The 26,492-nt window shown below is 43.4% G+C and overlaps 1 long non-coding RNA gene across 1 annotated transcript; it reads right to left on the reverse strand.

The window, feature by feature from the left end:
• Positions 1–18,423: 18,423 nt before the first annotated feature.
• On the reverse strand, positions 18,424–24,842 carry LOC146590981 (uncharacterized). The gene is made up of 3 exons (XR_014896894.1): positions 24,664–24,842; positions 19,731–22,683; positions 18,424–18,530 (listed from the first exon to the last, which is right to left on the reverse strand). It is a non-coding gene; the product is annotated as an uncharacterized LOC146590981 (long non-coding RNA).
• Between the last annotated feature and the right edge of the window lie 1,650 nt (positions 24,843–26,492).

Consider the following 26,492-nt stretch of genomic DNA (forward strand, 5'->3'; position numbering starts at 1 on the left):
ATTCAAGACACAAGGGCCCAAACAAGTTGGCTATTTTCCTTTAGCTTTGACACTCAAAGCCTAAAAGTAACAATCATTAATTCTCAGTTTCAAAAATCCACCACAAGGTGTAAAAGGTTAACTCTAAAAGACAACTCAGTTCAAAGCTATTCTTGGAATCCACTTATTTCCTTTGGCTTTAGTGAACGCATCTGTATTAGGAAAGCGATATGGCACCAAAACTTGGCAACATCTGGAATTAAACAGAAAAATCACTTCCAAAATCAGAAAGTTATAATAGCACTATGACTGGACACTGCCTCTAGACTCTTCCAAACACATCCAAAGTAACCAATAATATAAGCAACAAAAGGCACTTGGCTTAATGTCAGGCTCTGGCCCCAGCTGAAGAACTGGGGCTTCTTCAGTTTCTCCATCAGAAAGAAGCTCAAGGAAGATGATCTCCTTCGATACCATTGCACYATAACATTTACCCTTTCCTCTCAGGTGTTCTGCAGGCAGGACTCTTGGTTGTGTTCATTTCTCCCTCTCCAGGAGCATCTAAAGGCCTCAATCCAGCCAAAAATCTTCAAAAAGCACCAATGCTTTCTACATTACAAGGAAGTCCAGCCTCCATTCCATTGCGTTTGAGAAAGTGTCCCAGCCTGGGCTAGTCTCATAGTGCTTCCAGCCTTGGAAATTCATTATTGCTGAACTTCTTGCTACACAGAACAAGGCAGAGATGAAATAATCTAGACATCCAAACAGTATAGGTTCTGCTTATTACCTCCTCTCCCCATCACGTCTATGTTGACGGACTCAGAGGTAATGGCATCTGCTTCACTACAAGTAGGAAAACAGAGAGCTGCCTGGAACACACTCACCAGCTTCCCGAAGAGCTAGGTTACTTTTGACTCACTTTTGAACGCTTAATTTCAACAGTGATATTGTTTCCACAAGGTACATTAAAGTACAGTTTTAGCAGTCAGCCTCACCAAGCAAAAAAGACCACAAACACTTGAACATCAGGATTTTGTTAGCTAAGGGCATTAAAAAAAAAAAGACTGCTTTTCCTTTTATTATCTCAAATCTGACATCTTGTACACACCTAACAGTAGATTCCCATATAGTCCAAGAACAGCAGTTGACTAACAACACAAGATATTTTCAACCCAAGATAACATTTAAGCCACAAGCTTGAGGAGGAAAAGGAGCTTCAAAGCTTTTTCTTCCAGGGCTGGCTCCATTTTCAAACCAGTAATACAATTCAAAATTGCTCAGCTATTTCTTCTAAGTTGGGAAGAAGCATTTTACTTAACTTGTATACAGCAATCCAGAATGATCTCTATCAGAAGAACCACAAACTTAAAGCTCTCAAAGCTGCAAGTACTTTATCTGGCTTTTTTGTCACACTGCTGTTCTAAACCAAACATACTACCTCACTACCTTTTTTTAGGTAGCCCCAACATCGCCTTTCTCAATAGCCTTTAAACAGGTTACTGTCCAGAAACGGTGGACTTGAAGGAAAGTTGAAATAGCAACCTAACTGAAAACAAGCAGAATAGCACAGGTCAAGAGRAAAAAGGTTGAAGTGCCTCTTAAACAGGACTTTTCTGTAGCATCTGTTAGAGATGCAACAGAGGAAAAAAATTCCCTCACATCATTTCCAGTAAAGGGCAAATTGCATAGCTGTCAGTATATTCAGTCATAAAATGGTAAACATAACAAGCATTATGCTTTAGAGTGGTTTCATCTGTGCTCCACAACTAAGTGATTTTGTTTTCCTGTGTAATAACAGAAGAACTTGAAAGTCTGTTTTACTTCCCAAATGCAAAGAGGCAGAAACATGCAGTCTGCTTGGTCAAACAGCAGACAGCATCTCAGACCTTGGAATGGCACCCACAGCTCAGCTTTCACCAGGGCCCTAGTTATTGCTTGTTTCACACCTGACACCCCCAGCAGAGCCTGCCCAGAAGCCAGAGCTGTTTCAAGCAGCCCACCCACTACCTAGAGCAGGTGCCTGCTCCCACATCTTCCAGCAGCTTTAGGAGTCATGGTCTTCATCAGTGAGCAGGCAAGTATCCAGGACTTTCACCTGTGTGCACCAGAATGGTAGCTCAGGTGTATGAAATTTCTCACCACCACCCCCAGCTACACTGCAGTTCTGACAAACACCTCAACATATTCAAATAAATGAAATATCATAAACAGCGACTACAAATTMGTGAGCAGACCATTCTTACTTGGTTTTATTTACAAGCTAAATGACCATAACCTGATCCATTAAGATGATATAAAAACACTTGTTTTATGAATTAGGCCAGCAAGCCACATAAGAACACTAAGAGAAGAGCCTTAGGAATGAAGACAGTTCATTAGCATGCAGCTTTCATATACTTCTATTTGAGAAAGACTTTTGGTCACATTTCCTATTAGCTGAGCTGCAAGTACAGCAAAGACYGGTGCACAGCAGGGCAGAGACTGAGGCACAGAGCAGACAACCCTCCAGTAGAGATCTGAGGAGACCTATCATCATTTATGGCACTCAAAATTGGACAAAGTGACACCTAGGACAGATATAAACTAAGCTGGGAAATTTCTTGACTTAGAACAAGCTCTAAAGCAGCCTGAAAGGGCTCCCAGAAATGCAACTCTAAGGTTCAACAAGCTCTCTGTTAAAAACGTGACAAACCTCAACATGAACAGCAACCAGAAACACCCACAGTAAAGCTGCATACAGTGAAGAGACTCAGCCACAGCATCTTATAACTAGCCTTCCAAAGAGGTGAAGCTTCCTGGAAGATGAAGAACTATGCTAGCAAAGGAGGCCTTACTCACCACTCACACTGCACCTGAAGACCACATGCTGATATGATGAAAAACATACGCTTTGCCAGGTCAAGCTGGCTTAAGGCAACAGGTTACTATTGCAATAGAGAGCACCATGCAGCGGCTGTATTGCTTTTTATAARTTATCCATTGTGGAAACCATTCAAGTGTAATATATGCATCAAAAAGGTGGCCTGTTTTATTTAATCAATAAATGGTGGCTGTGTTGCTATCTAGAGTTCTGTTGGCAGTTTCAACCAAGAAAGAGTTCAGATAGCAGCCTGAAGAACCTAAAAGTAACTTTGTCACAGGCTGCCAGTCCCAGCAGTTGCTCTACAGGACTCACAGAGCTAAATCTCTAAACTGCACAAACAGAACATCCACGAACAAAAGGACTACCACTAACACMTTAGAAGTTGCTACAGAAGTATAGTCACACATTAATTAACAGACACAAAAGCAATTGATGTACTGTTTTTCTAGAACACTTAATTCTTCAAGTAGCAGATGTTTTAAATACACAGTTAAAACTTTTCCCTCACATCTAGATAAAAGTTAAAAAGCTCTTAAAACTCATCATTGCCAAASTTTGCCTGTGAGATGTTAAGTGCTTTTTATATCTATTAGCTTAATGAAARGCTAAGGTAGTAACACATTTGGCAGTACCTGTTCAAGTAGCAGGAGCAGAGCTGCACCCCACAGGAACCACAGACCTTGCAGAGACCTCAGCAGCAGCAGCTCACAGTCCCATAGCACTGGAACAAGGAGATCAGAGCAGGTTGGCGGCAGTATCTTGGATCAGCCATGGCCCAGGGACCCCCAGCCACGACACAGGTGAAACAAGGAGCACCACACCACACACCAAACAAGACTCCAGGTGCTCATCTGAGCTTAAATAGGGCTCCCCAGCCCATGGGTGGAGAAGGTGGGGGCCAGGTGAGGCTGCTCAGGCCAATTAAGGCTGTAGATGCCCTCAGAGCCCACAGGTGCTTTATTCAAACACTAACGATCAAATTCATCTCACCTGGCCTATGAGTCCCTGCTAACAGCAGCTGATCCCAGGGAATTTAATGTGCACATTTGAAGCATGTCAGACCATGGTTCAGAAGAGCCTGTCTCTCTTCRTTGACTCTAAAATGTGTCTGGACAGCTAGCTGTCATGTGCCTGCAGTGTAGACATCAAAATCTCGAGGAGAGGAATCCCACCCCAAAGGCTTATGCACCAGTGAGGACCCCAGTCCAGGCTCCAGAATAAACAAGGAAGACAAAGCAGGAACCTGAACTGTATAGGAACCCATTTGTGTCTCATGTGTTTCTATATCTTTTAAAAACATTTTTCTTTTCTTTTTTCTTTTTTAYRAAAATTGGTATTTCCATAAATCCAGTACAGTGCCAAGGGTAAAACCACATGAGATTGTTTCTGACTATAAATAACACGTTCACATTTGTTGCCCAACAGCTTCTGTTTTTTGCACGCCCCCGAAAATGGCTGAGCTGTTCCTCTCCACGTGGACTTTTAGCAAGAAATGACTTCAAAAATGTGTATTTTTGTCATTTAGAGGCTACTCAAATAGACTGTGCTGTTCATTCATGCTAAGGAGCTCGTTATTTTGGACGGAACAAAACTGGGGTTGTTTAAAAGCTAGAAATAGCCATAAATTGTGCCTGCCTAAATGGGAGTATCATTTCATAAAATATTTTTTATGTGAACCCTTTTTCACAATCTGGTTAGGTAAGTTGTTATAGCCATTGTATATTTTCCGCAGTTGTGCCTCTAACTTAGAAATAATGGTGCTGTATTGACCACAAGATAACCCTTCTTCATTATGAGTAACATCAGAGGATATATCTTTCATGCGTTTTTGCTTTATTCAACAGTTTTTGGTGTGCCTGACCTTATTCTATTAATGTTAAGCAGAATTAATTAAAGCCACAGGGTTTTTTTTTCCTACTGCAACACATTTTGCTTAAAAAATAATGTATCASACCCTGATTAATTTTTCATGATTTAAATTATTACCTTTTTCCACGGCTGTCATTGTTCCATATTTTTTTTATGAGCCTTTTTTTTTTTTTTTTTTTAAGTATAAATTTGAACCTGCTTTACTAGTGTGAACAGCTGTTACGCTTATACAGTCAAGGCAGGAATCCTAGCAGCCCTGAGCTGAAAGATTGGCACTGTGACCAAACAGACCCTGGCTCCACGGCATGAYAATTCTGCAGTCAAATGCGGGGGGCATTTGGAGCCCTTTGGGCCAAGAAGCCAACATTTAGGTGACGATGTTTGCTGTCCTATTAAGTTCTCTAGACTTGTCAGAGCTATGCATCAAAAAGGAGTTATTTTAAAACAAGCAGAACAAAATAAGCTATTTGTACAYGGTATGTGGTGCTTTCAGTTCAGGAGAGCTGGAGCTGAAAACTCGGTGAAAAATATTCTGTCATTTGAGAACCAGATCACTTTGAAATTTTCTGTGGTGTGTGGACTTCTGCCCTCTGGAGAGGCACAAACGTCGAGCAGCCTTCATTTTGGCCCGCTTCTTGGGCCAAAACGCACAGAGCATGATTTTGGCAGCACGTTACCCAAAATACAGGCCGAGATGCCAATGCCCGTCAGATAGCAGTATCAGGTCATGAGAGAGGGGAACGTGCGCCTGCGCCGTACCTATCTCATAGGGACGTCAGCCACAAGCTCGTAGCTTGTGTCTTCATTCTGGCCGCCTTGCACTTTRCACCCCCTTTTCACAGATGTGGATGATTATTTGTGTTGTAATGTTATTGTAACGGTGCTGGCCTAAGGGCACRGGCAATACCAGGCACGTAGGAGAAGTCCCAGCTGTTAGCAGACCCTCCGATACAAATGGAGAGCAGGGAGAGGAGATTCCAGGCATTCAAGATTTTCTTCAGGTCATCTGGCCTCTAGGATTATTCAGGCTTCAAAGCAGCTCAGATCCTATGTGTTTGATCTCATTTTCACATTTACGCATGGGTGCCTCAAGCTGCAACAGTCAGTGTTACCACACATGCTGTTGCTATTGTAGAGGATTGCTTAGATTYGTCAAAACAGGGTATGCCACATATTTCAGGACACGCAGAAATCGTGCCTTGACRTTATGTGAATAGCTCCTGCTCAGTCTGATCATTTCCCTGGAAAGGCTCTAACTGTGTCTGAATAACATGTGTTTATAGAGTTTAGGCAGCTATAATTAAGTAGGAAAAGACTTTCAGTGATTGTCCTAATGATTCTGTGTACCTGAGTATTGGAAAAATGGGATTTATATCCCTGATTCTGCTTGTTATGGTCAAGGAAAATGTATTGCTTCCCAGCACTTAGAAAATATCCCTCTGAATTCTTGGGGCAAATGTAGARTCCCTTCCTCCGTAAGTAATTGCAGCAATTCTCTGTAGTTCTATGTTTTAGGAGATAAAATGAACTTCGATAACTACATATCAAGAAATTACAGAGGACAGCATTGGTTCACAGAGCAGACCGGATGAAACTAAGCTAGAGCCGGTTTCCCCAAAACTTTAGAGGAACTGTAAGATGGGAAAAGCATCTCCCCAACYGTAAAATCTTGGTGAAATACCGATATTGGCTTTTAACCTGATACAATGCCCCATTAGTTCTCTGCCAGATTTTCTCTACCGCAGTTTGGAAAAGTTTGTTGTAGAGTTTCATCTAGAACCTAACTGTCTGTCTGCTAGCAAAACTCACACTGCTTTCTGCAGTGTAGAATTCAGGGTCTAGTCTATCAGACTTCTATCAGATGGAAATACCTTCCAGACACTGCAAGCATTACATATATTTGACCAAGGCGTTTAACAAGGAAAAGCTCAGTATTCGCCTGTCCRTTCCCTAGGCTATGCTCTCCTTCCAAATACAGGTACCACCTTAATTTCTTCACCATTGACCCAGGGCGTTGCCCTTCTTCCATGAGGCATGTAAAGCAGCAGGCAGGCTCACAAAGATAGGAGGTTCATCAGTGCAATATTGGGGAAAAAAAAATTAAAGCCTACTTGCTATTTCTTTGATTTCCTGGCAGGCTTGGAAACTTTGTATAGCTCTCCACAAGCTCTTCTCTAGATTATTTGTTGCATGTCTAATACATTCAAAATCAGAATGCAGGGAGAGAAGAAGAGGGARATGGTTGCTTTTTTACAAGCAAAAAGGTCTGGAGTCAGAAGCGAAGCAGTTAAAGTAGCAGCAGCATGTTTACTAAGCCATTTGAAGTTGATAGCCCACACGGTCTGACTTTTTTCTCTATCTTCGTAAACCTCAGTGAATTGATGGAATGACCTGGACTTGATCTTCAGGGCAATATGTCTGATGGCACTGCTGGATTGATAAATTGATTCAAAACTATTACCATGGTGAAAAAGCAATAAGGTCATAAAAATTGCATCAGCTGGCTAAGTAAATCCTGGCATTTCATGACAAGTAATGCAGAAGAATCGCAAGAGGATCTGGGCATGAGGCTGAATGAGTGAGCGAGAAATGACTTTGAAGAGCTCATCATCTCCGATCTATTCTTCCTGCCAGCGATTCATGCCTTCGCATAGTGCCACTTCATTATGGGGAAATAACTGTACACTTCCAGCATATTCCTGGCCGTCCCTGGCGGCCCCTGGAGGACCCTTAGCTGGTTAATACCTCATCATGGGCTTCATTGAACACTTTAATCTGCACTTGTGTGATCAATAGAATCCTGGTGTAAATTAAAAGGACAATTTCATGTAATCAAGCCTGTTAATGCTCATTTTGAAAACCATTATTTGTGGAAGGCGTTTAGAAGAAAATTACAAAGCGACAGGCTGATGCACTCGGAGCTGATTCGAAAGGAGGCGTTTTTGCGGCTGCGTAGGCGCGGACGGCGGGGGCCGTCAGCAGATGTATTGGTGTGCGGGGGGGAAGGGGCAGGAAGAGACAGAGGAGCGGTAAGAGAAGCACTCCGGCAGCAACGCTCGCCTGCCTGCTTGCCTTCGTGCAGGGAAGAAAATGAAATTTTCCAGTGTTCTATTTCTGTGGCAAATTCAATTACTGTAGGGACTTGTTCAAAGCGGTGTAACTTCCAAGAGGCAGAAATTGAAAACCTGGCAGCTAATGAAACGGCAAATCGCTAGTAAGTTCAGACAGGCGCTGTCACTCAGATCAAACGCCTGCAGAAAAATAGCCGTTTCCTGCTACTTTTCACCCGGCAGCCTTTCTTTCTCCATGCGCGCGCCTTTAAAACGCAAAACAAAACTTTGTAGGACACCTCACTCGTTGTATTCCCAAGGTTAAAATAATAACGCTGCGTATTGCAAGGGAGGTGTAAACCTGCCCCAGCCAGGAGGGCAAATCCTGCCCTCGCCGGGCACCGACAGGCCTGACCGAAGTTTAGTGCAGRTAAGTGAGGATAACACTTGCCCGAAGCGTTAAGCTGTACATTCAGCCGGCTAGCTTCAGTCCGGACGATCTTCCTAACGGAGCTTCGGCAGTTGTAACAGCAGAAGACACCGTCGCGGACTCCAGTCTGAAATTGTTTTCTGAAACCCAGCTGGCTCCCAAGCAGCAGAAAGTAGAAACTCACCATTCACGTGGGATGTCCTCCAGTGCGGCCATTCCAGAAACCTCTCCGTATCAYGCGCTGGTTGTTTCCTCAGCAAGGCGCGTGCGTTCATCTCAGGTTATCCATACCTCTGCTATCAGTGAATAACCGTCCGATAGTCAGCCAGTCTCATTCTGGAGTAAGACATTTAACTGAATGTGATATATTTGACTATTAACACCAGACAGCCATCGTCAGTGCCATCGCAGGGGAACAGGCTGCCTAAACGCAGGCTAAATAGACTGCGGCATATAAAACTTTCAAGAACATGGATCTAAATTTCTCTTTTTACTTCTATGACAGGATTCAGTGGAATTATACAAGTTTAAATGAGAGGAACAACTTACCGGAGAAATCTATGCAAGCTTTGCCGAAAGAAAGTGTTACGCAATGATTTATGTTGCAGACATAAATAGATGTAGACACCTTGACAGCTGGGAACATGTCGTAGGGCTTGTATGGAAGGCCCTTACTACAGACGGCTGTTGGATGCACGGCCTCCCAAAAACATGTCATGGGAAGGAGACTGGCTCCTTGCAGATCCACTAGTCTCTCCAGGACCACTTCCTAGGAGAGGATCTTTGTTCAAAGCTCCTGCTTTCCTTGGTCAATGGCCACTTCTGCTACTTCACAGTGAACAGATGACTGTTAAGTGGGTGGCTGGGGTGATCTCTAGTGATGCTGAGAAACAGAAGTTGTTACATGATCGCCAACATGATCATGGCGTTGGAGAGGATGAGTTATTAAAAGATAGGTCAGCTATCCTACCAGTTTTGTTTTGTGCTTGCAGAAAGAGGTAAAGGGGCTTCGGAGACCTTTGCATTTCACTGTTGACAGAGGTGGCCTTCTGTGGTGGCTGCAGCCAGCAAGAAACAGCACCAGTCACCAAAGGATTGTTTCAAAATAAGGGCTTTTGCTAAACAAAAGTTCCTTTTTCTCCAAACGATTTGTCTAAAGTAGGCAGCATTCAGTTTGCAAGACAGCAAAGATGCACACACACTTGAACAGAAACTCCACGACACGTATTCATAACCAGGACTTACTAAAAGTTTGCGGTGTATTTCAAGCAAACATAAAGAAATTCAGATTTGTCAAGGCCCTTCCACTGCCTCTCCTATATAACTACCAATTGCTCTCCCAAGACAGCCTACAAGTCAAAGGTAATTCTTGTGAGAAACATACTGGCACACCAATCCCCCCCAAAAAATAAAKAAAKAAAKAAAGAAAATGCGGAAATACTATAACAGCTCATTTCCCATGAGCAATGGCTATTCTTTCCTTTAAAAATTAGTTCTGCCCAAGTAACACCCCATCTACCCTTGGAGGTGCTCCTGGAGCTTACATAACACACCACACAAAGCGGTAGAGGAAATCATTTCAAAGTCTGTCCATATAGTTTAGCTGTTCCCCCACTCAGGTCACCTTTCTGGCAGCCTCTACGAAGAGGATGCAAGAACTACCCTCCATTTTTGATGCTATTAGCRTGGGATGGAGAGGCCTTTCCGCACTGGTGTACCACAAACCTCCTCCTCTCTAACACTGTGCRGGCCATTTAATCCCTCAGTTAACTTGCATCCTCGTTTGAACGATAGAGACGACATTTCTTTGGGAGAATTAATTAATTGGGGACCACGGCCTACTCAAATACTACGGTGTTGACAGAGCCACAAAAGTACCTGAGAAACACAAAATTCAAGTAGTGACACCTCTTCCTTGCTCCTGTGTAGCTTAGTTTTCTCTTCGCAGGCCTGGAGGGAAATCACAGAAAAGTATTTCACCCGTCTTGCAGGAGGTATACCTAACACCAGCCTTACGTGAGCAAAAAGTCCTGGTCCTCCACAAAGGGGTGGCCGCCCACTATTCCTTGGATCTGTACTCTCTCCCTCCCTTTCCCATGGCATAAAGGCCACAAACAATCTGCCCTTCCAGTTCTGGTATAGATCTGTCTTAATGTAAAGGAGTGAGCATCACCTCTGTCCTTTGGTTACCAGTATCTCTGTTGATGCCACACCTAGTCTGGGTTCTCTCACAGGAGAGATACTTGTAAACAGAGGAGCCGTGTGTCCTTGTAAACTACTGTTTTTCTTAATGAATTTATTTAAACTTTGGATGGCCCCCTTGTTGCTATCCAGGCTATTTTGGTTCTATTGCCAAAAAATTGTTCATTTTATTTGTCTTCTTCTCGAAGGAGCTAAGATAATATGAAGAGCTAGACGAAAAGGGGTAAAGGAGAGGGGGATTACTTCAATATACAGTAGGTAAACATATATGTTACGAAAGGGCCAGGTCTCCCAGGGACTAGGAACAACTTACCTGTGTGCAGAAGGAAACGGTGAATGATGTGTGGAAGTGCTGTCTTACACATTTTCTCCTTCTGCGTAACTGAGGCAGCAGAGGTATCCATGGGAGACAGGCTAATTTATACAATTATTGCTGGGAATGTGCTGCTTGGGGATCTAGTGCTGACAATTAACCAAGAATTGCAGCTAAGCAGCTCTCCAGAAGACTCTGAAGGACAGAAAGCTGTGCAAAAGGATGCTAATAATGCTTGGCCTTGCAGGGATCCTTGGGGATGATGGTAAAAAAGACAGCATGATTTGATCCTCTACATTTTTTAAAAAATAAATTCTTTGAACTGAATTGGAAGCAGCAGATATCTTGTGCTCATGAGAATTTAGATTTAATCTTTAGAGGCTTTACAGAATTTCCTAAGAAAATAGTACGAACCTGATTTTCCAGTGTCCTCTCTAGCTGTAAACACTAATACAAGAAAAAGTAGAGAAAAACTATTGTCCGGACTGCACACACTCGATTTGAACAAAATTAAACTATACATTCCGTACTCCAGAACTGCACAGTCTCCCTAATGACTAACGATGGCAGGATTGGGTCCTGATGTCACGATACAAAATATTTTGTGGACTTATTAAAGGAGACCCTTATCTCTTAYGTAGGAATGCGTAAATCAGTTGCCTACCCAAAGTCAGTGCACGTATCCTAGATCAGAAAAAGACACACTTGGATATTCTAGCTTTACTWCCTGTACTTAGTTTTAAAATATTTTTATATTGAAAACATTTTTAAGGTGTAGCTAACACACAAGTAATTTGGGGCCTGATTTTTACTTATATTAAAACTTGCACTATTAATGTTTCTTCTGGAAACATTTTGCCTGTTTCTATCTAGAAATACTAGTTCGGGTTATGGCTGTCAATTTACTYGGTTTCCTAAAGAAACAAGACACTTGCCATCATGCTCTCCGTCTTTATTTCCCTCCCTTTCCAAGCCAAGAACGAATCTTGACCAACTGTGATGGACAGATAGAGGTCTCAAAGACATGAAGTTCCCACAGCCTTACGAAACCGGGTGGCCGGATGGAGGCGAGAGGGAGGGAGCAAGCATCTGACAGCGCCCCAGCGGAGATCAAAGCTGCACCATGAACTCACCGTCAGGGGCGCAGATGCTCTTGGACTCCTTTCAGAGACTCCGCACAGAAGCACATTCTTGAGACTCCGGCCCACACCGAGCCAGACTTTATCGGTTCCCCTGYTAAAGGGGCTGCTTGTCCCACCCCTGCAGCTAGGAAAGTCGTAACCCTACACAACTTCCGCGCCAGAAGAACCGCGGTCACAGAAAGCAGGCGAGGAGGTAGAAGAATAAAACCGCTTCCACTGGGAAGTGAGATATTGCTAGGACAGATTCTGCTGTGCTGCTGCTAAGCCCATTTTCATTGCATGGCACTTTTATGCTGCGGGTGATGTCAAGGAGCTGTAAAATTGAAAATCGGAATAATCCGAAAGAAGAATTCACTGTGTCCATACTGGCTATCCCTGATGTTTCCCCAGAGGAGGAGCAAACGCTACCAGGTCACTCTGAGGGCATCTTCCACTCACTTTGCCTAGGGATTAGGTGCCGACAACCTGGCTGACAGGCAGAGGGCAATCAGCATCACTGCACAACCGCTTTTGTCCACGGTAGTTTAGCACSGGATGATTTTACATATGCATTGTGCTGCACAAGGTTTGCAGCATAGAAATGGATGTTTTTTCCCTCYGTCTGGGGCTCAGTTTTGAAGCCAGCTCCACCCAAGCCGACTCCGGGTCTCAAGCAGTGCTTTGCTGAAACCTGCAGGGCTCTGCACTGGGATTTGCCAATATACCTTGGACCGCAAGCCGGGGACTGACACTCGTGTAATGTGAGAAAGAAAAATAGTGACTGCTTTAAACTATGTGATTAAGTCTAAGCATTTACTGGATAATAAATTATTTGTTAAAACTCTCAAGACGAACCGGAGCCTTATCATGATTTTACTGTTAATTCAATCATTCTGGAGTTCTTCATGTTAAGTTAATTAATTGTTGTTGGCATAATTATAAGATATCTTCAGTTTTATAATGGGTATAAAGTTCTGAAATATAAATTGAAGATACCTCACATTTTTAATAGTTGTTCCTTAACCTTCAAGGCATTCAGTTTTGTGTGGTCAATGAAGTTAATGCGAGCACTTTCCTTTTACGTATGAGACGTTATTTGAGATATTATTTGTCAAGCAGCTTCACAGTAGTGTTTGTGTTCTTACTTTTTCCTATTTGTCCCTCTGTCATACTTCTATGCTGCATATGCAGCTGCCGCAGCTCATTCCATTCTAACACTTACCAGATATATCGCATTTTATTTGGTCTCTGTTTATCCCATTTTGCCCTTATTTGGTTTATTTAACTGATCGACCTTTCACAGAAGCTGCAGCGGCCAAACAGCGGCCCGAGAGACGCCATGGTCCCGTCCCAAACGCAGGTCACAGCGCTGTCTAAAGAGGCTACTGCAAAGTGATGGAGATGACACGAGCCCCAACTCCAACAGCGCTGAGAAGCTAGAGGAACCGGGCTGACACGAAGCAAGATAATCACAAAGCTGATCCTGCCTCTGTGGCCATTTCTACCTTCCTCAGCATAGTCTACAGCTTTGCTGCGTTTCTGCTCAACATGCCTTCAGCCTTGCTGAGGAGGCACAGGCTGCCGACTGCACCACCTGGCTGCCTCTTTCCAAGCCTGTTTCCTTACTGGAAAGTAGTTAGATTGGCTTCCAGGTGCTTCTCAGGGCTCGGTGAGAAGTACTTGTTAGGACTTTGTACAGCTCAGTACCCATTAGACAGCCCGAATGTGTCTCTTGGTGCGTTCTGTGGGCATTTTCTGTAGGCTGCCACTTTAATCTTCATGTTGTGGCAAGAGTAACTAGGGGACGTCCTCAGAAAGGCCTCCCCCCAAAATCCTAAAGCTTGCAATGACCACACCAGGGTACGAAGGCATTCTTCCCTCATTGAGTGGCACCCCACAACTGTCTGGGATCCACTTTTGTTCCTGAAAAATCTTGGCACTGTGATGCTTAGCTCAAGGAAGTATCGACTTTATGAGGGAAAGTGAAAAAATAAGAGCAACCTGTGACTGGGGATCGGTTTCTGTGTTCCTCCTGTCCTCACCAGTCACCAGAATGTCGGATAAAGCTAATTCCCAACGTGTTTCTTGCAGCTCCCCCATAGTGGAGTCCCTTCCTCTGATAAATCAAGTCTTCGGGATCCCTCCCTAAAACGCGCACTGCTACAGGGACAAGCTCTCCGTGATGTGGATCCCTGAGAGTTAAACTCTGAACTCAACTTCCCACCCCCTCCAAGGGTTTCCTGTAATCTATAAGCTTGCTGCTTAATTGAAAAGTAATGAAGATATCCATGCTTAGCATTTCCCCCAAGACTGTTGACTGCTACAGTCAAGCTTTTTCCAGGCATGTAAAGAATGCTTAAAAGTGCTGTTATCCCCTAGGCGTTGCCAGGTGGTTTTGTTTACTGCCTGTCCAGGAAATAACTCTATCAGTCAGAGGTAGGTGCAGAATCTAAAGATCAGCTTGGTACTTGACAGTAAAAAAATTATTTACCCATTCTCCCTTCAGACCAGCGGGCAGGAATTTGAGTCTCAGCTCAGCACATGAGCCAAAAATCACATTTTATACAATCAGATAAAAGAGAGTGATGAACATAACTAGTTTTTGGCAGAGTTTAGTATGTCAGCAAGCAAATCAATGGCAGATTACAGCATTTTGGAGCAAAAGACTCCAAAACCTGTCTGGGTAAGTTTGAAGGGCAGTGTGTTACAAGGTAACGCAAAGGTTTATCTCCTTTAAGAAGCCTCAAGGTAAAAAAAAAAAACTATCGTAACAGCTCCTAATAGTATCACCTTAACTTGGGCAAGACACAGCCTCTGCAGCTTGTCACTCTGCACTCAGGCTGCTGCTCAAAACAGCCCACCCAGATTTTTCACCCGTCTCTGTTATTCAGCTTTCTTTTGAAGCCTCGTGCACGGTGAAGGATGTCCTTAGATAGGCTTTGAGCCTAGCCATAAGACTGTCCCTTTTAACTGTGTTTTCGTCATGTATCAATAAGACACTTTTCAATAACTTGATTCCTTCCCATCCTCGATTAATCATGCTTATGGCAGTTCCAGACGATGTACGCTAATACAAAGTGCTGTGCAGGTGCTTTTGGTCATCTTTTTACCGTAGAAAGAGAGAGAGAAAAAGAGAGAGAGAGAGATTTTTCTGTCCGTATTTTCCCTCAACAGTCTTAGTCTCAGGCCTAATTTTACCTGAGTGTGTTAACCACCTAACCTGTTTGAGAAACAGCAGCAGTGGCGCCATTTTAATAACACTGTTCTCCCCACAAATTGCAAGTCGTTACAAATTAATTTGAAGTGGGACTATCTTTTTAGGGCTCATGCTATTTTCTTTCACTGCTAGGACAGGAAATAGTGCATTTTATATCACTCATTAAAAAAAAGAAGAAAGAAAGAAAGAAAGAAAAGTACAGACTTCCACCAAATCCTTTTTTTTTTTCCTAGTCAGAGAATATTCTCAAGATTACAACTGGTAATGCTGATAGGAGACCCGAGGTATTTTCCTTTCATCAGTGTTCACTCTGTCTCCATTTGCCAGTGAGAATAAAAGTCACAAGATTCCATTAGCCAAAGATACCAGTGTATTGATGAGGCGGTGGGAAGCTCTGCTCTTTATTGTAAGTTGGCTAGACTTGCTTTTCTGACTGGGGAAAGAGACACACCGTATCCTCTGCATGCTTAAGTACCGTTAGAAGTGGATAAAAAAATACCATTAAACCAATTTCGCAGCGAAGAGAATCACATGGATGAAATCAATATGCATCGCAAGACGCATGCCTGAGGAGGATAATGTGGCTGTGGGACATGACAGCAGTCCTGAAGTACGTTTAAAGGTTGATGCAAACAGGAAAGGCGCAACCTGTTCTCCATATCCCCGGGCAACCGCGTGCATCCCCGAGTCCCTTTCCAAAGGGACCGTGTTCAGCGCAAATGAAAGAGGATTGTAGAGGTTTGTATGACCAGAGGAGGTAGCCTTGGCCATCCAACATCTCTTGCACTGGCCCTTGTTCTGTGCACGTGGAGTACCACGAGCCCTGCATAGGATGTTGCGATGGATCTTGACGGSCCCACGCGAGCGCCACCGGGTTTTTATTTGGGAAATCTGCTTTCTATTCACACTTGCAGGGCTGCRGCAGAGCTGTTTGCTCTTGACGGTGTCAGCAGGGCAAAGGGAAGATTAGGTTTGACCCAGAGACATTTACAGTTTCCTCACGTGACCGTAGTACAGCCATTTGCTCAGGTGTACACACATATTTTACAGGTTGTAAATATCTTTTYCATGATAAACTGCAATAGAAACATCAAATACCAAACAAAGTAGAGAAGAAAGTGTTTAGAGAAGGTTGATGCGGCCACCAGAAGCTGTAATTTGACAGTGTATATGCTTAATGTTCTGTAGACTTAATCACATTTAATAGTCAGCTCTTCCTGAGGCAAATCGCTGGCTAAAATAAGAGCAGTGACCAATCCGAAGCCCTTTGCAGAGCCAYGAGGCCAAGAAACAGGCCAGGCAAAAAAAAAAACTCTTCAACAAGCAATGTTTATTAAACCCCTCAAGGGAGACTGAAGGGCCCAGTTTACGAGGCTTTCGGTTCACGGCTCAGAAAAGAAGCAAAATTTTAAAAYGCTAAGTAGGCAGAGTTGTCCATTTGACTGTTTGGTTCAAGCAAGTTCAGAGGTTGCTCTTGTGACGCACTAGGCTRAGGCTATCATGGAAATCATGATAAATGTGTTTTCCAATGTGGTGACCTGGATGTTAGCACATTTTTTGCTGAACATTATGGGGATGCTTCACCTACTACATAATTGATTTTCCAGTAAAGCTTAGACTCCTTTCTGATTCCAATAGGAATCTGCAAACCATTTTCATTAATTATCTAGCACAAGGGCRGAGGGGGGCACTTAGGGGGGATGTTATGAAAATCCAGCAATGTGTCRCACAGTATTTGGTAGCTCTGAGAATTATCTGTTGAATTCTGTATACTTAATACGTGTATTCATGGCAATAAGGGCATCTGTGAAGCCCTACAGGTCTTTGGAAGTCTACTAGCACTTAAGCAACGAGATGCGCCCCTAGCGCTTACTCAAGCATCCAACGTGGTCAGAGTGAGACTGGGTAAAAATTCACAGGTGATTTCTTTTTTCTCCTAATCTACGTGTGCTAGTTTTCCTCCTTTTCCTMTTACCTTACTCCCGATGAAAATTACAATTTGCAGAATTCTTCTGTAGAAAGAAATTTTCCTCTGCAAATTTTCTCCTGGTTGGATAGAAATTATCAAAGCCTGCTAATGGCAAAAATCAAGCAGCTGTGGCACGGTTATTTGCTCTCGAAATCTAYGAAAGACATATTTGGAAAAAGATCTGAGAGCACTCACTAGATTTGACAAGCCAGGCTTGGAAAAGCCCACATCCATTTCAAATCTTTTCCCCTGAGAAGAAATTTGGTTTGTAAGCCCCCTTTCTTTCAGAACATCACGACGTACAGGGGAAGAAAGTAAGCGCATAGAAGGCCGTGAATTGTGGAGAAGGCGAAAAGAGCAGACCAAGCRCGTATCCACCAGCTTCCCAGAGCCCTGTTTCAGAAGAGGTTCATCATATTCCAGCAGCAATGGCTTTGACTGCTTTAATTCAGAGGTAGGTGGCCAGGGGCAAAGGCCTCCTTGTCATTGATGCACTTGACTGGCAGGCATGGATCTTCCCTGTCAAAATAGCCAAGTGTTTAAGTAATGACTAGTGCCACTTGAGTGGGAAAAACTAGGCGAGCTGTCAATACAACGGGTGTCAGAAGCACRTTGTTACTCATCCTAATCACAGTAATTGTACACAGGGACCGGCAGGGAAGAGAAGGAAATGAATGCCTACCTGCTGGCAACCACGCAACTTCATTTAACCTTAACAGGCCAGGCGCCGATATCATTTCTTCCTGGCACTCTCTGCGATACTGATGTCAAAACAGCTTCTCATTTGCAATGTATGACAATTTCCTCACATCTGAAAAGACACTGCTGCAAGTCAATAGACTATAAATTGCACTTGGAAATGGGATCATCTTAACTAAAGCCTGCCTGCTTTCCCCAGGAGGCCCAGGCTTGCTCCCCCTCCTTTTAATAATTTGTATGTTTAGGTGTTCGGTCAATTTACTCTACACTTGTAATGTCTTATAGCCAAGACCATCAATCAGATTCGGTGTGACAAAAATATCCTGCTACAGTATTACAGGTTATTAAAGGGATGATAGGAGAAGGCTGCATGCATTTACTGGGCCTCTTTTTTCTCATCTCGGGAAAGCTGTCACGGACCTAAGCCGGTGATTCATCTTCTCTTCACTATCAACAGGTAGCAGCCAAGAGTGGACTTTGATGAGCTGCTTTTACGAATCTTTTCTGCAAAATCACGCAGGAAAGCACACCGAAGGCCGAGACRTGCTCTCTCTTCCCGCGGTGGCTGCTCGGGACAGTCCAGCGGTTGCAGTATTTTAAGCCGCGGGTCCTGTTCCAAGCACATAAAGTTTCCTGCTGGAAACAGAGCAGTTTTCAGCAACTCCAGAATGGTATCCCAAAACGAAATGCGGGTCTAACCTTCTGCTCTCGCACCAGAGGAAAGACTTGAACCTTCAGTCAAATAACGCTTCCTTTGGATTTTTGGTTCGATGAGGAAAAAAAATTTTTTTTGCTGTAATTTCTGTAGCCCCCTCACCCTGCAATGAAATATTTGGAAGAGGCGTTGTCACCAAAAAGAAAATTAATAGACATTTGCACAGCTCTAACTGGAGGACCCCAAGTTAGAGGGAATCGCCCCGCAGGAATCACAGTCCGAGGAGGGTGGTAAAATAGCAGTTCTCCGGATTATGGGCCATTGCACTAATTCACTATTACCTAACCCAGCAGGGTTTTGACAGCAGGGGCCATTGTGTGAGTTACAGTAAGGCRTGCTGTAAGATGCTGTGATCTTTGCACAGCCAAYCTGGGTTTTTTTGTTTGTTTGTTTTTTATAGTGAACTTTGAACATGCTGTAGCATCTGTGCCTGTGCAGAGATGGCCCAGGAAACAGCCAGAATATTAAGTACCCGGTTATATGGCTCCCGAAGGAGACCACTGCTAATATTATACATTGCAACAACATTGCTTGAATGGTTTATTAATGGTAGCAAAACAGAGTGAATACGACATACAATGATAATAACAATAAACATTATTTATATGGTGCCTAACTGCGACAGCGCTCTAGAGGCCTCACAAAAATACACTTAAAATGCTAGCATCGCAGTATTAAAATGTGCCCGAAGCGTCAGCAAATAAAAACGATTTGATATTCAAAATGTGATTTACTTATATGCAAGACCCTTAGCAGCTAATTTGCATTTTAGACAGATAGATTTTTTTTTTTCTTTTTAAATGACGGATGATTTTGCCTGCCCATGAGTTTCTAAGTCGGCTTAAGGTAATATGAAATGTTTGAGCTGGAGCCATCTGCAGCCAGGTTCCTTCTGGGGGCTCTTTGGTGTGACGACAGGCAAAGAGCAGCTCCAGGAGCATGCAGTTACTTGAGATTTGTGCGTATGAAATTAGTATTGCAACGTAAACACCAACAAAGTTTCGGGCTTCGCTCGAGGGACGGGAGCGCACACGAGTACGACCTGCTCTTTTATACGCCCCGGAGCCCCTCAGCATCTCCCAGACCCCTTCTCTCTGGCCCTCGCACAAAGCCAGAGGTTTCCAGGGTCCAAAGCCCCTTCCAGGATTTTCACAGCCAAAGTCACAGTGTTTTGGCAGCCTGATGGGCAGTATACAGCCACGGAGCCATATTCTCATTCTGCTTTGCAAAGCAGTGCTGCATGACCCCTCTGTTTGGGTGKTTTTTTAAGATTTATTAAGATTTTGAGCAACACCCTATTTACCTGCTGAAATTCTTCCCATACAGACACTTCGGATGGCACCACAGTGCAGGTGATGGATGCATCAACCAATCTTCCACCCTGACGGCTTGTCCTGTTGAAGGCTCTGAATTAGGAACCCAAACATCTTCCCTCTCTTCATCCTCCCATATCAAATAAAATGGAAAAGATTGCACAGTTAAAATGGAAAAGTGAGGAGTACACACAGTATCACCCAGAGATCCGCAAATGCTATTTTACAGAACGATATATATTTGTATGCCATTTTCAAAACCAACTATTTTTCKGACACAGAGAGCACATTATGGGCCAGATGTAATGTGCAGGTGTGTGACTATASGTGGAAAAAAATCTAGTAGTTTGGACTAAATATTACCATTGATAAGTAAAGTCTATTAGCTGTTACACGCCTTAAGCGTGCTTAAGTGTGTTTTTTATTTTCCTGAAAACCAAACCTGAGTTCACTAGGGAGAAGGTCTTAGACTCTACAAAAGAGACAGGCTGGAACATGGGCACGACCCGACGGTCAATCAGTAAATCCAGCGGATTCCAAGCAGCGGCAGCAGCGTTTTAAACGGTCCGAGACTCCGGCCCTCGTTTCTCTGCAGAAGGTATGAATAAATACAATAAAACCAGACAAAGCCCCGGTGATCCTGTGTGACCACACAAGAAGCTCCCACCATCCCGCTTCATACAACGAGGGTGACTTCTTTCTTTAACTGYGCACAGCGGCAATTTCTCCCTTATCAAAGAACCCAGGGGGAGAAAAATTGTCTCGCCTGCACATAAAACGCCACTCGTTTTTATGCTTTATATAAAATAATAATGAATGTGGAAGGATCGCTAAGTTTCAAATCAATCACAGTCTTTTGATGTTATTATTAACTGCACATACTCCATTYTTGTGCTTTATGGTATCATCAGAACCCCTCAATTGATTTATACTCTGGTGATCTACTTGTCTCCATTCATTATCCCATATTTAATTAATATATGCCTCAGAAGGAGTTGTCAGAAGACAAAGTTAATTATAGCAGAAAAAAAAATCCAGTTGAAATCACACGTGTCATATTTTAGTTTAGTGACAGTTCTCACAAAATAAGATTTTACTTGGTTTTGTATTTTTTTCTGCTTCTCCAAGTAAATACTGTTGTGATTTCCTAGCAAATTCACACCGAATGCTAGTCCCTGCTACACACGAGGCACTTTAAACTGCAAACAGGCTTCTTGCTCAATTAATCCTTAATGAAATACTTGCAATCCTTGAGATGCAAGGGAAGACTTGATCCTGAAGAACAGGGAGACTGGCAGCAGGTCACGGACCTCGCTCRTTGGGCTCAGACAGCATCTTTTGCCGGCAGAGAGCGAATATTGGAGAGTCTGTGCGCAAACGCGTCAGAAGTTTTGTTTGAAACTCTCCCAGCTGCGTGGGCAACCTTTCTGGGGGACGTTTTCAGTGAGTGTGCAAGCAAATGGCTGCTTCTGGAGAAACGTTTGCAGAAGCGGTACGTTTTTAAGTTCGTGTTGGAGAACGCTGATCTAAAGTGAATCTTTTAAGTCTTCCGGATAAATGCTAGGTGTGGGAATTGGATTTAAGGAGTTGCGCTCACCCAACCAGCGCGAGGACAGAAGTGCAGCGTAGGACTCACACATCCAGTGAAGACTATCCAGCAGGTCTTGACTTCAGGATATATGAAACAACACCTGCCAGAGCTCAAGTTACAAATAATCTGCATTTTGAGACATATTTTCAGAAGCTTAGTGAGCGCACTGAAGAAAGTCTGTTCTCAAGTATAATTTATGAAAAGAAAAAAAAATAACTGTGTCAAACACGCTGCTCCTTACAAATGACCCACCTCTGTTACTCACCTCAATTACGAACACAGCAGTGTAAGGAAATAGTGGTCCTAGAGCTGCACACGCCGAGTAACCTGGGGATGAACGCTGCTACGTACGTAACGTCGCTTGCGCTCTTGGTGTCGCGCGTGCCGACCCCAGCAGACTCTTACCGAAGTGCTGCCGATGTTTTGAACGCTCAGTGTGGCGGTCAGTTCACCTCCAAAAGGCTATTACTCCATGGCAAAAATCGGTCACGGTTTTCAATGCTTTGCTCAGTTTCCAAGAGATGGTGCAAGCGATACCAATGCATATGTACAAACATACTGGTTGTCTAAAGCTCATTGCTTATTTGCATTTCTTGAATGTATGACTAAAGTATTTAAAAGGATTATGAGTAATTAATACTAAATTTAAAATGGTACACACGGTAATTAAGAGCATAAGAATCAGAACCAGCCACATTTTTTCCAGTGAAATATTCCCTTCAATAGAAAGCTGAGTTTCCTCCTGTGTTGCATTTCCATAGAGAGGATTCCCATACCAATTTTGAGCATCTTCTAAACACCCGGAAGTAAAAAATGTTATATCAAGTATTCTAAAAACATGAGTACTTTCAGCATCTAGAGTTCAAGTCCACCCTTCCAAATTTTAATGAAACACAGAAGTTTAATCAAGCATCTTTGTTTGTACAAATTTCCTCAGGAAGATATCATCATCTTCCAGCCAAGTCTATGGAAAACCTTTATTTGTCAGTATGGCACTTAAGAAACAAAAGCATATGAAAATCAAACCAGTCCTTGCAAGTATCAGATAAAGTAGATTCACTGCAAATAAGTCATTCAAAATGGGAATATATTTTTGCAGCAGTTGACCTGTTACGATTTCTGAGAGCGAGACAGAGACAGACACCACACTAGAACACAGAGTTTATCACCATTCAGTCTATGGGAACGCAACTGTTAACGCTCACATTTCTCTTCTAATATTTATTCCCTTTCAATACTTACCCACTTTCATATGCGTGCATTGGCAGGCTGGCGATTTTATAATCCAGCTGTTTAGCCTAGTAACACACGAGCGCACGCTGACACTGAGATACAGTGGTAACAGGTATGTGCTTAAAAAAAAAAAAAAAAGCAAAGCTGAAAAGGATGGAGGGTATCGATATTCTTTCCTCAATACAAAGATACTAAAAATACATTTAAAAAAAACTTCATTGGGCCTCCTGTGTGCGCCCCTGCCACAAATTATGAATTTACAGAGAAATCTGATAAGTAAATACTGCTCCTTTGCTTGTATAATAGAAATGGAAGGAAGAGGAAAAAAAAGGGGGGGGGGGAAGGTTGCGAAGTGTCTGGTTGGGAGTATATACAAACTAAATCAAAGGTATTGTTCAAAATTTACAGCAGGTCATCTCTTCTTTTTTTCCTATTTCTTCTCAATATCGAATGAAGGGCTGACCAGCAAGGTCAAACTTTCCTTATTAATGAGGCATTGCTAGAGCTTTGTCTCATTAGGGCACTCAGAACTCTGCATTTACTGCAATTTGCAGCACTTAATAGAGAAAGGTCAGAGCAGGTTACGTTCAATTTCCACTTGGCAGCGGGAGGGGAAAATGGAAGCAATTCATTTGCACAAATTTGAATAATTCTTCTCAGTCTCCTTTTCTTTATCTGCGTCTCGGTAATTCCTGCATCTCGGCTCGCTCACAATCATCCCCAACCTGCCAACAGTCGGGTTGCTGTGAAGGCCGTAATGGAGCTGACAGATTCTATGAATCCAGGTGTCAAAATAAAGCTATCGAGCTCCCCCCTCCCTTCCCCTCCCTCACAACAGGGAATAGGAGCTGCCTCTAGTGAGCTCTTAAACTTATCATAAATGTATCAAGATTGCTGTGGGCCATGAAACAGCTGTAGACAATTAATCTTTCCACGATTCTTCGGCACAAGAATTGCTTTCCCCACCAAGCAACATCTGCCACGCCGAGGTGATTATTCATGGGCAATGGGCGCCACCATAGTTTTATGCATAGAGCCATCAGTGGCAATGAAGCAAAATTTATAGTTTTCCCTGGTTCAGTAAAAATAACATTTCGGCTGCATTAAAATGTCATCCATCAGCATTGTCCCAGAGCACAGGGCCCCATCTCATCCAGAGAAATTAAAAAGTATTCATTTTAATGCTAACTTGTGAAGCTTGCAGTGACATTGCTTTTTTTTTTTTTTTTYCCCTCCTCCTTTTTTTGTAAGCAATATTGAGGAGGAGGAGGACTGAAGGAAAAGGTTACGCGGTGCAGCGAAGCTGAGGATTAAATGTGCTACTAGGGAGTAATGATATCCCAATTACTGGGCTGCTGCTTCTTATTTATTCATAACCTCTGCATGCTTAATCAAAAATCCTTGAATCAAATTGAACAACTAAAGAAGGAAAGTTATTTCATGGAGATAATGTAATTCTTTAGCTTAAAAAAAATAAAAGAAATGAAATTGCTGAAGGAGTATAAAGGCAAATCTTGGTGCTGTCCAGGCAGCATCCGGCCGTGGCAAGCACTGACAAGGGGAGGACTGCTCAGGAACGGAGCCGCCGTCCACATGAGCAGAGGTTTAACCCGGGTTTAAGCATCTTTTCGGCTACTTCCTGGCCAAGGAAAACGTCTTTCCGCCATAGGAGCGACTAAAAGGAAGTACGCACCAAATCCTGTGCGTGCTCCGTGGCCCAAAAGCGTTAAAGGGCGGACATGGGTCTGATCCAAAGCTCTGGGCTTTTAATGCCGCTGATTTTCTTTAGGGAGAAGGAAACAACGTTTAGGGAAGGAAAGGATATGTGGAAAAGTTTCAAAAYCCCAGGCTGCTTCACTACATCTGGATTCTCGGGAAAATTCGGCTGAATTGATTTCTAAAGCGGATTAGTGAAACAGCGGCAGCACCCTACACGTGGGAGTGCTCGGGGAGTGAGAACAGTTTTAAGGACAGCTTACAAAGGCACACGGGCACTGACGCGCTAGGTCAGGCCACCGCGTTGAAGGGACAGCCTCCAGGCTGGAGCGGAGCTGCTTCTGGGCAGCTTGGAGCCCCAGTAGAGAAGGTTTGGCCTTTACCTGCCGGGTTTAGCTCAGCGCGTCCGCAGCGCGATGCCACGGATTTTCCTTTTCCGGTGTTTCCACGCAGTTGCACCTTCCCTGAGGGTTTARATCCTCTTGCTTTGGGGTTTCAGTCTCGTAAGCTCGACCTCACTGTGACTCGAGAGCCCAAGAGAGGAGCTCAGGCTTGGACAYGGAGTCAGGTCCCGATCCTGCAGAAAGGGAGGGGATATCAACATCTGCGCGGCTGAGCCTGCGACGGCTCAGATTTCAACGAACGGTCACGTCGGGGAGAAGACGGGCTGCTGCTGCACGACCYGATCCTCAAAGCACAGCTTGTCCTAAAACACCAATACCGTCTTCTTTCTTCTGAGAGTCTCCATGCAACGGTAAACACACAGCAAGAAACGTATTCCCTGCATCTGGGAAGGCCATTAATTACGGCCCGAGAGAAAACCTGCACTCCCACATGTGAGGGCAGGGACTCCAGGAGCCACRTGGCACTGCCTGACCCCGGTGAAGGACAAGCAGGGCTGTGACAAATTGTCACCTGCTCTGTTTGGTTTGGGCTCTCTCCTCCTGCCTTCTGCATGGCATGCGGACTGCGTCAAGGCCCACGTTCTCCTGCAGGCACACAGACCTTACTCTCAGAGTCCACCTGGGAAGCCTACGACGAGGGAGGCTAAAACCAGTCTTCAGTGCAACCTATGCTTTTTACTGTTCTTTTGCTGCAGAAGAGCAAAGATTTGAGCAGAAACGTGACCTGTCTCCCACCTAGAAAACAAACAAAATAATTTTGACAGTTTGCATAAATCCTTTTTGTCCCACTGTTGATCTGCTGGAAAGGACAGGTTCAGCTCTTGGGCCCTGACTGACCTCACTTGAATTATGAAGTGTCTTGCCTGGAAAAAAAATATTATTGTTGGCAAGATCAGAACAGAGCAACAGTGCCTGCCAGGCTCCCTTGAGACTTCAGCGTCTCAGCCAAAGTGGCACGCTGAAGGACATGAGACTCAAGAGCAAGGAAAATACTGAAGGGGAATTGAAAATAACAATCCTGTACGGATTCGGAGAGAAGGAAACCGYGATAAATTATCACGTTTGACTCTATGGAACGGCTTAGACGTGAGGAAAACCTATAGATTAACTTATCAGGGTTGAAGGGAAAAGACAGTCGCTGTTTACAAGAGTTAGAAGAGAAAGTTGAAATACAATAAAATCAAAAAAAAAAGTCTATGAGCTGGAAGATAAAAGAGGAGAGAGAATTCTGAAAACACTAGGAAGGGAAAATATAAAATTAAAAGAAGAATTCTATTTGAGGAAGAAAGACAAAAGGAGCAGAGCAGGCAGCCAGCTGATACAGTTAATTTTCAGCAGTCACGAGGCTCCACCACCTGCAATCTTCCATTATTTCTGAATTCCCATCTAGGGTAAATTAATCGAGACCTCTCCTTGTTTCCACAGGCAGTTTGAACTTCCCAGGATTCAGCCAACGTGCAGAAATAGCAACTTTCGGGTCCTCGCAGCTGAGAAAGCACAGTAATCCAGAAAAAGCAAAGTGTGCTTTGCTTTCTCATGGAAATTTTACTTGTGTCTGATCTTTACCCCGTGCTAATCTTAAAAATGTATATTTTYGGCCTATGAACATGAGCTCTTTACAGATAGAAAAAGCTCACAGATGGATGGCCAGCTTTAAAAAATAGGGGAGGAAAAAAAAAGGAAAAGGAAAACACCAAACTCTTCCTATTTTCTTTCTTTTTTTCAGAAATAGAGGCCAGGGTAAAACAACATAGGAACTTGAGCAAACAAGAAATTCTGCTACATTTCGTATGCTTAATTCTGGAAGT

The sequence above is a fragment of the Rhea americana genome, unplaced genomic scaffold (genome assembly GCF_003343005.1).
Source record: "Rhea americana isolate MKP2758 unplaced genomic scaffold, rheAme1 scaffold_392, whole genome shotgun sequence".
NCBI classification, from domain to species: domain Eukaryota; kingdom Metazoa; phylum Chordata; class Aves; order Rheiformes; family Rheidae; genus Rhea; species Rhea americana.